The following is an 11,498-nucleotide window of genomic DNA, read 5'->3' on the forward strand; positions in this document are numbered from 1 at the left end:
GTGACTTAACTAGGTCCCGACTCTGTTTCTAGTCTTTCCCATCAATATACCATTTCAGCACCTACCAGCCTGACTTCTGGTGGCCAGCAGCTGCCTCTTTGCCTGGGGACTTCTTCTGGCTGACAGAAACCACTCTGCTCAAACGTATGGCTGACTGAAAGTGCCAAGGAATTAATAACTGAGGAGCACACATAAGAGTGGTCGACAAATATTCCAGCATCCTTACCTTTTGGGTGGGACCACTCTGCGGAACATGCTTTATACTGCTTTCTAGAGTTCACTGGCAATTGTAAGTTCCGGTTGTCTCTACATCAGTAACTTGCTGGATAAAGTACACCCTATGGGCTGCCTTCTCTTCCCTCTCTCCCTATTTGTGTTTCCTTGGACCCTCTCTGACTAAACTATGGCACTCAAACTCTTGTCTCAGAATTTGTTTCTGGGGAACCAAGACTAAGACGGGAATCTCAAACTTACCAATTCAAGTCAAATCCTAACTCATTTGCCCTTCTATCCTCCACTCATAACTGGCCACAACCAAACTATTTCCATCTCCCCCACCCTACTCTCCAGCCATCTCCCCACTTGGGCAGGCTACGGTACCTAGGAGTCCCCTTTAATTATCTTTCCCCCTCAAACCCAATACCCAACCAATCAGCAAGACCCATTGGCTCTACTCTTAAGATAAATTCTGATTTTGACCACTGCTCATCAGCTTTCCTGCCATAACCCTAATCCAAGCTACTGTGCTCTCATACCCAACCTGCTACAACCCCTTACTGCTTCCCTCCTGCCACTCTTCACCCCACAGCCCACTTATACCTGACAGTGTGATCTGCAGAAGTACACATCAATCTCGTTTCACTCCTGCTTAAGACCTGAAATGGCTCCCATTGCCACCAGAATAGACACAGAACTCCTGGCCCAGAAGCTCCTGCCTCCCTCTCCACTCCTGTCCTCAACCATGTTCTCTTCAGTATACTTTTATTCCTCCTTTCTGTTGCTCTACACACCGAGTGAGCTCTTGAATTTGCTCTTTCCTCTACCGGAAATGTTCATGTTCTTCCTCCAAATATTCACGTTCATTGTTGTGGATGCTGTTTCCCACTGCTGAGAAGAGGGCTCTTCAGAACTGAAAGACCTGCTGCTCAAGTTGCTCAAAGTTTTGCTGGGCAGATAGCCCAGCAGCCGTCAGTGCCCCTGGGAGTTGCCCCAGTAGGAGAGCTGCCTCTCCTTTTTGGAGTAGTCCATACGGTCCCTCTTGCCCTAGCTTGGGGCCACTCTGAAAGGCCGTCTCCGCTCCAGAGGCCTTATGGGATTGTATCTGCCAATGCTGCTTCCTCTCTCTCCGTTCTGTGGGGGTTGATCCCAAGCACACACTGTGATCATTGCCTTGTGTGCTAATTTCCATCCAGAGTCTGTTTCTTGAGGAACCTGAGCAGCAACACTCACCATGGAGCTATCAGCCCAGTTTCACCTGCCACGGGCCTGACCATGCCATCCAAGGTTGTATCTCACCACTGAATGAGTGAAGACAAGCACTCATGAAACATTATGGGATCCATGAGACTGCAGTAAACGTTGAGAGGAGGTGCAATGCAACAGGTGCAGTTAGAGATTACAGAAGGAGGACATTAGGGGGGCCAGATAAATTAGGGAAGCTTCACAGAGGGCTTGGATTTCCCATGGTCCTGATGAATGCAGGGCTGACATATCAAGATTCTGGTCTCTTCCTTTCTCTCCACCAGCTAGAGATTGGACAAGCATGATTTTAATCCTATCCTTCAGTGGGGGTGATTGATAGGCCACTTGGATGGCACTGGTCCCTGATTGATCCATTAATCGGTGACCATGAAAAGGGCATCTTGATGGTGACATCACATCTTTCGCTTGCCTGTTAGGGGGACTGATACAAAAGAATGGATGAAAGACTTTTTTTACATGTTAGAATCAAAGTGCTATGATAATGTAAGCAAAGCAGGTTTCTGCATGGGCGACAAACCCAGCTGCCTCTGCCTTCCCCCAGCAAATGCTGTTCAAATGCTAATCCCCAACTCAATTCCTCTCTCAGGCAGCATACTTCCTGGCCACTTCTCTGTAGCATTAATTAGTGCACACTGAGAAATGTAAGCTCATTTCAGCACCAACCCAGCAACACAATTAAAAGAAGGGCACACCAACTGTGAGAGAACATTTCATGCGATCCCACTCTACAGATGAACTAGTGGGTTATTTCCTTTCTTTTTCTTCTTCTTCTTCTTTTTTTTTTTTTTTTATCAACCATGGATACATACAATAACCAGTGAAGAATATTCATTAGATATCTGGGTTTACAGTAAGAAAGTTATAGTATTGCTCTCTTCCCTTACCATTGACGATTAAAGAGACATTGAGCCATTGTAGATATTTGGCATATTATCTGTTTGGTCTACCTAAGATTGCTAAGATCCATGCTCCACGTGAATTTACTAAGCATTATTATATTCTACTGTAGAGGGCTCATTTTCACAGTCTAGCACAGAATGTGCAGAAAACACACAGGGATCCACTCTGGATGTAATGCACAGCTTCGATGCCCCACCCAACCTGAGGGCCCTGACACCAGGGGACTTTCAATGATGCAAGAGCTGGGCTCAATCAGGTCCTATGTGGACAAGGAAAACTCACTGTGGCACCAGAAATGGCTCACTGGGCATCTGCGAGCATTCCCTCATTCATTCAGTGGTCCGGGCTGCAGAACTGCAGGTTGTCTGCTCAACCTGGACACTTGCTTTAACCAGACAAAAGGATAAGCCTCCATCCCAGCTGCTGGAGCAGCTGCAGCAGGAGGGAGGCCCCCTCACCCCCTGCAGTGGCCCACATGGTGCTCGGCTCAGAAGCACTTCCAGATCATTGCTGGCAGAGCTGACCACCTGGACCACAGGGCCAAGGAGCTCATTATCTCCCATATGTGCTAAAGCAAATGAATTACTAATAATGTGGCTGGATTGCTGCTCTCAAAGTGCTTTCTCCAGCACTCCAAGCCCTAGCACAGTGTAAAAGCACTAAGAACTTTATTTTTCCAAATAACATTTCCTTTCCACAAATTAAAACTACTTAGCATTTGTTCTAGCAGAGACCGTCCAGGCTACCACTAAGAGACGGAGAGGTTGTCCTGCCCTGAGGCCTCGCTTCCCAAACTTGTCAGCCACCTCACCCAGAACATAAACCCGGAAGAGACAGGTGTCCAGGGGACACTAATCTGTATTTCTCTGATCGCTAGGGATCCTGAGCTTCTCCGCGCATATTCGCATCCCTCTTTTGTTGTGGAGTCAGCCCTACAGTTTTACAAAGAAACAGAATATACCTCTGTTCAACAGGGTATGTTCATTTTCTGAAGTATGGATAAAAGGCAAAAACTGAGCTGAAGTTGTTGATGGCATTGGATCACTACGACACACCCGTTTGGTGGCTCGTCACAGAAGTCTTGTTCTAAAGGTTGCGTGGATACCGACGAATTCTAATTTGAACAGAAGATAAATTTGTAGAGAGCTCTTCCTTCAAGCAAATCTGATCTGGAATATGAAAATCCAGATTCAGAGAGAGATCATCGGGGATGATTATTTGCTTGACAAATGGTTCGCCGTAGGGTTCCCTCATGTAGTCAGCCCCTCTCCCCTGCGTGTGTTTAAACTAGAATGCCCTCTTACAGCACACGGTGCTAATGCCTCTGATATATCTGATACATAAAGGTAGGTCTCCTAAAGTACGCGTTATTCTTACAAGTGAGGCCCTTGCATTTTTAAAGATGTCTGTTGAGTTGGGAAATGGTACAGGGTGTATTTTCTCTTCGCTTTCAGGCCATAAAGGAAATAGACAAAGCGTGAATGTTCTGTTATTGCTGGGACCAACTGGGGCATGACACAGCCCGCTTCCCAGCACAGCTGGCACCCAGCCCTAGGATTCTCCTGGAAGATAACCAGCGAACACGTGGCTTCCTTGACAGTCCTGGGTAATGATGATCTGATGGGCTTCTCTTCTCGCCATAGGTTTTCCACCCCAGCTAACTGCCTGAGGTCCAGACTCACTCCCAGTGTGTCATAAGAGGTATAATGGAGAAACAACCCGAACCTGACTTCCAGTTGTAGAAGGGTCCTCCAAGGCCCTCCCTGTATCCACAGACAAGTTTCTCTGTTGTTTTTTTGCCTCCTGTGCTAGTGTCTCAAAAAGCTGACTCACAGACCTCTCTGCTGGTGCCTCCCTTTCCTCGGAGAGTAGCCACTTTATCTTGAAACAGAAAGCCTCAGGTGCTAAGCTGGTCACCGAGATGATTTCAGATGCTGGTACCTAAAGTTGGACAGGCTTCCTGTCACCAATGGGAAGGTCCCTGGGCAGCTTTGACCTCTCCTATATATACTCCATCCCCCTGAAACTAAGCAGCTATGGTTCCCCGAAACCCAGAGGTATAGTTATTTCCAGAACCTTTCAGATCATGAAATAATACATTCTTTCATAAGGAAAGTAACATATAGAATAGGCCTCTCCCCTGATCTTCTAAGAATTTGTTTAAAAATGTCCTTTGCTGGGGGCACCTGGGTGGCTCAGTCGGTTAAGTGTCTGCCTTGAGTGTCTGCTTCTCTGTCTCCCTCGACATCCTCCTCCCACCCCACCCCCGCCTCCTGCTCTCTCACTCCTTGCTCTGTCTCTCTCTTTCTCAAATAAATAAATAAAATATTTTTAAAAATGTCCCTTTTGGGGGACAAGTTTTTCTATTGCTTGAAAAATGCTTATTAATTCTTTAATCATTTTCTGTATTTTTGTTAATCTTCACATTTAAAATAAAAACTTATTCTTTAATATCCTCTATGAGAAATGTGGGTTCAAATGAATTTTTCTACTTACTGATATTTAATCACACAGATAACCATTGTTATATGAACAATAATTCTGTGGTTTGTTTTGATTTCTTACATATTAAATTTTATACATAAATTAAAACTATTCCATTTCTCTTTGGTTCTGTTGGCTTATGTTTTAGGGCAAATCTCTAAAACATCATTTTGACTATTTGAGTATTATAAAAAGATCAATTTTCAGATAAAGGTAGTTGTCTCTCACTATTCTTTTTATCACTATTCCTTTCATTTTTCCCAAATGAATTTTAGGCTTATTATATTAAGGTCTGTAAAGTATGCAATTAGAATTTTAATTAGAATAGTGTTAAAACTCTGGTTTAGAATTAAAGAGAATGGCTATATTACCATGTTTCCTCTCTCTTTTAAGAAACATGGTATTTTGCTCCAGTGGCAGTAGATTCTCAACTATTTTATATTTTTGCTGGCCTTTATGAAAATTATACTATTTTAATTATAGTTTCTTTTTACATATAGTACTAAAAGTTGAAGATGACTCTCACAACCAGACATTTTGTTGAACTTTTTTAAAAAAAAGATTTATTTATTTGAAAGAGAGAGAGAGAGAGGATATAAGAGCTGGAGCAGGGAGGAGGGGCAGAAGGAGAGAGAGAAGCCGACTCCCTGCTGAGCACAGAGCCCAACTCAGGGCTGGATCCTAGGACTCCTGGATCATGACCTGAGCCAAAGGCAGATGCTTAACCAACGGAGCCACCCAGGCTCCCCCTTAATGAACTTTTAAATAATATTTACTAATGTTTGTGTTTCCTTCTTTGGGTTTACTAAGAATACATTTTTGCCAGTTGAAAATAATATTTTTATTTCTTTTTCTGGGATTTTAAACTCAGGCCCTTCTTACCAGGTCCCAGTGGTATGGAAAACAAAGGCAAAAGAAAAAAAAATTGATTTCCTTACTGCCTACAGCCCTGGAAACAGGCAGAGTGACATTCCTCTAGGAACTCAGCTGCCTGGATATCGACAATTTGCTAAGGGCAACAGATGGTCTTAGCCCAATCCCCCAGGATCCTGTAGGTCTATTTTAACATATAACAATTCCTCTGGAAACTTCCTTTATCTCTACTTCCCAAGATACATGTCGGCAATCATCCCCCAAGCGTTTGACCAACCAATATACATTTGTAGGGTTTCAGGACTAGGGTTTTACTAGACAGTATAAATGACACTTTCCCAACCATAGCTAGCCCCCTCAAGGTCCTGGAATCCTTGCTTCTAAAATTCCTGGGAGACTTCCACTCTCCCTAACCCCCTCCCACTTGAAAGTCTATAATGGGCCACCCCTCATGACCCCAGTGCAGCTCTTCCTGCCCACGGGTCCCATTACTGTGCTTTAATAAAGCTACCTTTGTGCACCGAAGACATCTCAAGAATTCTTTCTTGGCTGTGGGCTCCAAACCCCAACAATTTCTACATCACTAGGACTTAACCACCAGCCATAAGCAGTGGAAAGGACGAAGCCTTATGCTAAGGACTGATTATCTAGAGATAATAGGATCCTGAAGGAAAAAGTGACCAGAAATCAATGGAAGGAAGAATTTCAGGGTGAGGGTATTCGACCCAGGAATTCCACTTCTCATAGTCTCCCATAAAGAAATAATAAAACATGGCCAAAGCTTGATATGTGAGAATGTTTGGAGTATTATTTATCAAAGTCAAAATTTGGGAAAAACCTAAATGAACTGCAATTAGGAAACTGCCAAATAAATTATGGGCATTCCATGTAATGGAAGCGTTGTGAGCATTAAAATACAATGGAAGGAGTATTTGACCATTTACCAAAGTGGACACAAGATATTTATTGAAAATGCAAGATATGAACTATATATAATGCAAGCTACAAATGTAAATATGTATGCGCAGAAGAAAGAATGGAGGGATGTGTTACTTGTGCTTATCTCCAGATTGTGGCATTATGAGTCATTTTCATCCTTCTATTTTCTACAGTGAGCATGTGTTACTTTGTGATTAAAAAGAACACTGCTATGGGCCGAAGGCACAACCCCCATCCCCACCCCCACCCCCACCCCAATTCATGTTACAGCCTAACTCTCAAGGTGACAGATATTTGGAGCTGGAGCCTTTGCCAAAAAATTAGATCAAGAAGGTGGAGTCCTCCTGAATCCAATGAGCACCCTTATAAGAAAGGACATGAGAGAGATGATCTTTTTCTCTCTGCCATGTAAAGATACGTGGAGGGCAGGTGTCTACGAGTCAGGAAGCAGACCCTCACCAGACACTGGATCTTGGTCCTCCCAGCCTCCAGAACTGTGAGAAATAAATGTTATTGAAACCACTCAGTCTACGTATATTTGTTATAGCAGCCTGAAGGAATTCAGACAAACACCATATTATTTATTATTAATAGAAAAAGTAGAAGGATGAATGAGGAGACACAGAAATACTACGGGCCAAGCAGCAAAGAGAAAATAGGCCACAGGATTTGGTCATTAGAGTTAAGTCACCAGCGTTTGGGTTAAGTGTTATGTCCATGGAGGTGAAGGCCCAGTGCCCTTGACTGAAGCAGGCATCCTGCGTGGTAGCTGAAAACCCAATGGACCTGCTATAGGTATTTCTCTTTTTGGGGTGTGGGGTGGGTGTGGTAGGTTAAAGATGGCTGCAAATTCTTTGCTCCTCCCACCGAGAGGTGGAATTTAGTTCATCACTCCTTGAATCTGGGTTGGCCATGTGAATTCCTTCATCAGTGGAATGCAGTGGAAGTGATGTTCTGGAAACGTCAAGGCTAAGATCATAAGTTTTATTTTCTACCTGGCCTCTTCAAATACTCTCTGTGGGAGCCATGATTGCTGAGTAAGAAAATCAAGAAACCTAGACCACTCTGCTCCAGTCAATGGTCCCAGCTGAGCCAAGCCATCCTTAACCAAAGCAGCATACCTGCAAGAGAAGCCGTCTTGGGCACCCCTCCTCCTGCCCTGGCCCCAGACCAGCCGGCCCAGCAACAATGAAATGACCTCTACAGATGACTCGTGAAATGGAATAATCAGCAGCCATGCTCTTCCTAAATTCCTGACCCACATAATTGGGAAATACGATAAAGTGGTTGCTGTTTTAAGCCAGTACATCTTGGACTAGCTTTCTATGCAACAGTAGATAACTGGAACAGTGGGGTATCTATTTTTACATAAGCAGCTCTTTATGTGAGCAGAAAAGTAGCTGGCCTTCCTTTCCCCTTGGGTTTCCTTTTGGCATCCCTGGGATTCACAGAGGCCTCTGGGAGGTAGGTACCTGGGCTCCTTACTGGGAAATTCCAGTAAGAACAATTGTTCTAATTTTCCCTGGCCTCAGCCTCTTAAATCACCCTGAAAAAGATCTCCCAGGAAAACTTCTATGCCTTTCTTCCTCCGTGACCATCTGCTAACTACCTTAATTGAGCTGTGATATTAATCACAGGCATTTGGACCGGGCCCAGAAGATGCTCTGAAGAGGAGGGGCCAAATGAGAATGCAAGAGCGATTTGGGGACTGCATGCCAGGAGGGCGATGGTTCATCGGTGGGGTGGAACGGGTACTCTCGTTGTCCCCACTGCTGAGCCCTTCTGTCTGTCTCCTTTCATAGGTATGAGGTGCAGTGGGTCTGGCCCTTGAGCTGTTTGAGCTGGGCTGGACCCCATGATCATCTAATCTCACCCCCTCACTTTACAAAAGAGGAAAGTGGTCTCAGATGTGTGAGGTGTTCTAAACCATGCTGTTTGTGGCAGAGAAGTAGCAAAAAGCCCCGGCTCCTGACTCCAGACTGACCTTTGTGTGTGTGTGTGTGTGCGCACGCGAGCATGTGCACACCTTCAGATACCCTTGCATAGTGTCAGGATATGATGACAAAGTAGAGGAGAGGACAGAAAACCTTGATTTTTAGCATGCATTCAGCAGCTTCACTCACCTGTTGGTTTATTAACCCACCCCAACAACAAATGCTGGAAATATCTCTCTCATGAGCACTGATCAATAGGCAGTGACTTATGGGACAAGGGTCAGTAGGGCCTGAGTGGCACTGAATCCAACAGGAAAGGGTGGAAAAGAAGCCCCCCCCCCCAAAAAAAAAAAAACATGGGCAGGGGGAGCACCAGCCCCTGGGCTTCCTGGCCCTGACGCTGATGGCACCTATCTTCTTAAGGCATTTGGAACTGCCACCGCGACACCATGCTTGCTGGGAACATTCTCTCTGAAAAATCTTGCTCTAGGTACGAGCTTTTTGTCAACCATATGTTGTTTGCTCTTTTCAGCTTGGGAGTATGAATGTGCAGTTCTTTGTGTGAACAACAAAAGAATTACATGAGGAAGGATCCAATAGGTGGTATTAACAACGAGGCTAATTTTCTTAATGAAATCGTTGCAAGGATTCCCTTCTTGAGACTCTGTACTCCTGGCTTGTTTTCTTTACATGGTGTGTCACGCACTTTCAGTTTTTGGTCACCTTCATCCCATTACTGAGACGAGACAGAAATTAGCCAACACTTTATCCTCCCAGTCTTCCAAGTTCTCCCTGACATTCTAGATGGAGGGGGAAGAGGTGTTGAATTTTCATCTAGAGCTCTCTATCTCTGACAGGTGTGCGTGTTTATTCAGGATGCTTGGTGTACCCCCAGGTTGAGCTCCAAGATGGTTTATGCACACTACTCTTAAAAATTAAATGATTCGGAGCTAATATAGTCACCAAACAAAAATAATATGCGAATGGTCCAGGAACTAGATGAATTCTGCACCCCCCATCCCCCTCCCCCGCGGGCCGTGTACGTGGTTAAATGATAGGTTTGTTCTGTTTGTTCAGACCTGGAGTTTGTTTTGTGGCACTGGCATTTCACTTCATGTTCCAGGCGACATCTGTCTCGTACAAAATCTTGGCCAGTTCCTGCGTTACCTGGGCAAAGGAGACCGTGTCAAGTGTCCTCAGAGGCCCATAAATTAATTCTGAAAACACCAACACAGCTCCCTGGGGCTTCCCGTGGGAATGCGTGATCCTGGAAATAAGTCCATGTGAAAAGAATAAAATAAAGTTTGGAGTTGTGTAAGGCAACGATCTTAGCTAAATTTAATGCTAAAGAAGAGGCGGTTGAAATAAAGGCTCTGAGATTATTCCTGCCTTCCTCGTTTCTTAAGAGTCTCTCAATCGTGCGGAGTAGTTATTTCTTACCAAGCCCTATGAGACTTAACTGTTGGAGTAAGTTGATAAAACCATACTGGCTCAGGGAAGCGATGTTCTCACTAATTATCATTTCATACCAGCACCTACCTGCCCCTGTGGGCTAAGTAGACCCTGCTCGATCCCACAAACAAAGCAACTTGATCACCATCTAGGTAGAAGTCAACATTGTCAAAACAACAAGTTAAAACATCTAATGTAAGAATTCTCTAGGCTAGAAAATATACAGTTGGCAGCTCCTTCTGGGGAAAAAAACGTGGTATGACATTTGTGCGACTATTTTAAAATGTAGTCAGGGATTTCAGAACCCAACATTTGGGAACAGTAACTGGGTCTTGAAAATGCTCTCTGCAGTGATAGGAACCTAGCTAGGGACCTGAGGGGCCCTGGGGCCCAGATAAAACTAGAGTAGGGTGCTGTGCAGAGCCGAGACATGCCCACGGCCCTCTCCCAATTATGATAGCGTTGGTATCAGAGTGCTGGTCTAAAGGCAGGTGCCTATAATATTCGGCATGATTGGCCTGGAGGGGGACTCTGGACAGAACTCAAACCTACTGGTGGGTGTGGTCAGTATAGGCTGGAGGTGGGTGACAAGCAGAGGGAAACTGGTAAATGTTTCAAAATGAGCTCTGTGAAAAAATATATGTTTACCTGATAAATTTTGCTGATATAAAGGATGGGTAGCACACAGTTTATAAATAACATTAATATATATAATACTCCTTATTAGCAGTTCCATATAACTATTTGATGCTTACCGAAAGTATTCCTGTTTTTGTCAAATTCTCATATCCATGGTTGACCCCTGGGTATAAATCAGCCATCACTGATTGCATGGAGTTGCACCCCAAATCAGAATTCTTCCAATAAGTTTGTTGTCATTAATTCTTTTTTTTCTTTAAGATATTATTTATTTATTCATGAGAGACACAGAGAGAAGCAGAGACACAGGCAGAAGGAGAAGCAGGCGCCTTGTGGGGAGCCCTCTGTGGGACTCGATCCCAGGACCCCGGGGTCACGACCTGAGCCAAAGACAGACGCTCAATCACTGAGCCACCCAGGTGTCCCTATTCTCATTAATTCTGATAGGTGATCTACTGTTAAGCTTTCTCTCAGCCTTGTAACATTGTATTAATTACAGTAAAACCTCCAGCTTCACTACAATGTCACTGTCATTTTGGTATTTTAGGTATTAGAATCTGAAAAGTAATTGTATGTCACACTGGCAAAAAGTCACAATACCACCTGAAGGTTACTATAAAATTTTCTGTCAATGGTTTCTTCATATAATTTTTTTCATATCATTTTATTTTATTTTTTAATAATAAATTTATTTTTTATTGGTGTTCAATTTGCCAACATGCAGAATAACACCCAGTGCTCATTCCATCAAGTGCCTCCCTCAGTGCCCGCCACCCAGTCACCCCCACCCCCCAC

Source organism: Canis aureus, chromosome 1 (assembly GCF_053574225.1).
Source record: "Canis aureus isolate CA01 chromosome 1, VMU_Caureus_v.1.0, whole genome shotgun sequence".
Classification (NCBI taxonomy): Eukaryota; Metazoa; Chordata; class Mammalia; order Carnivora; family Canidae; genus Canis; species Canis aureus.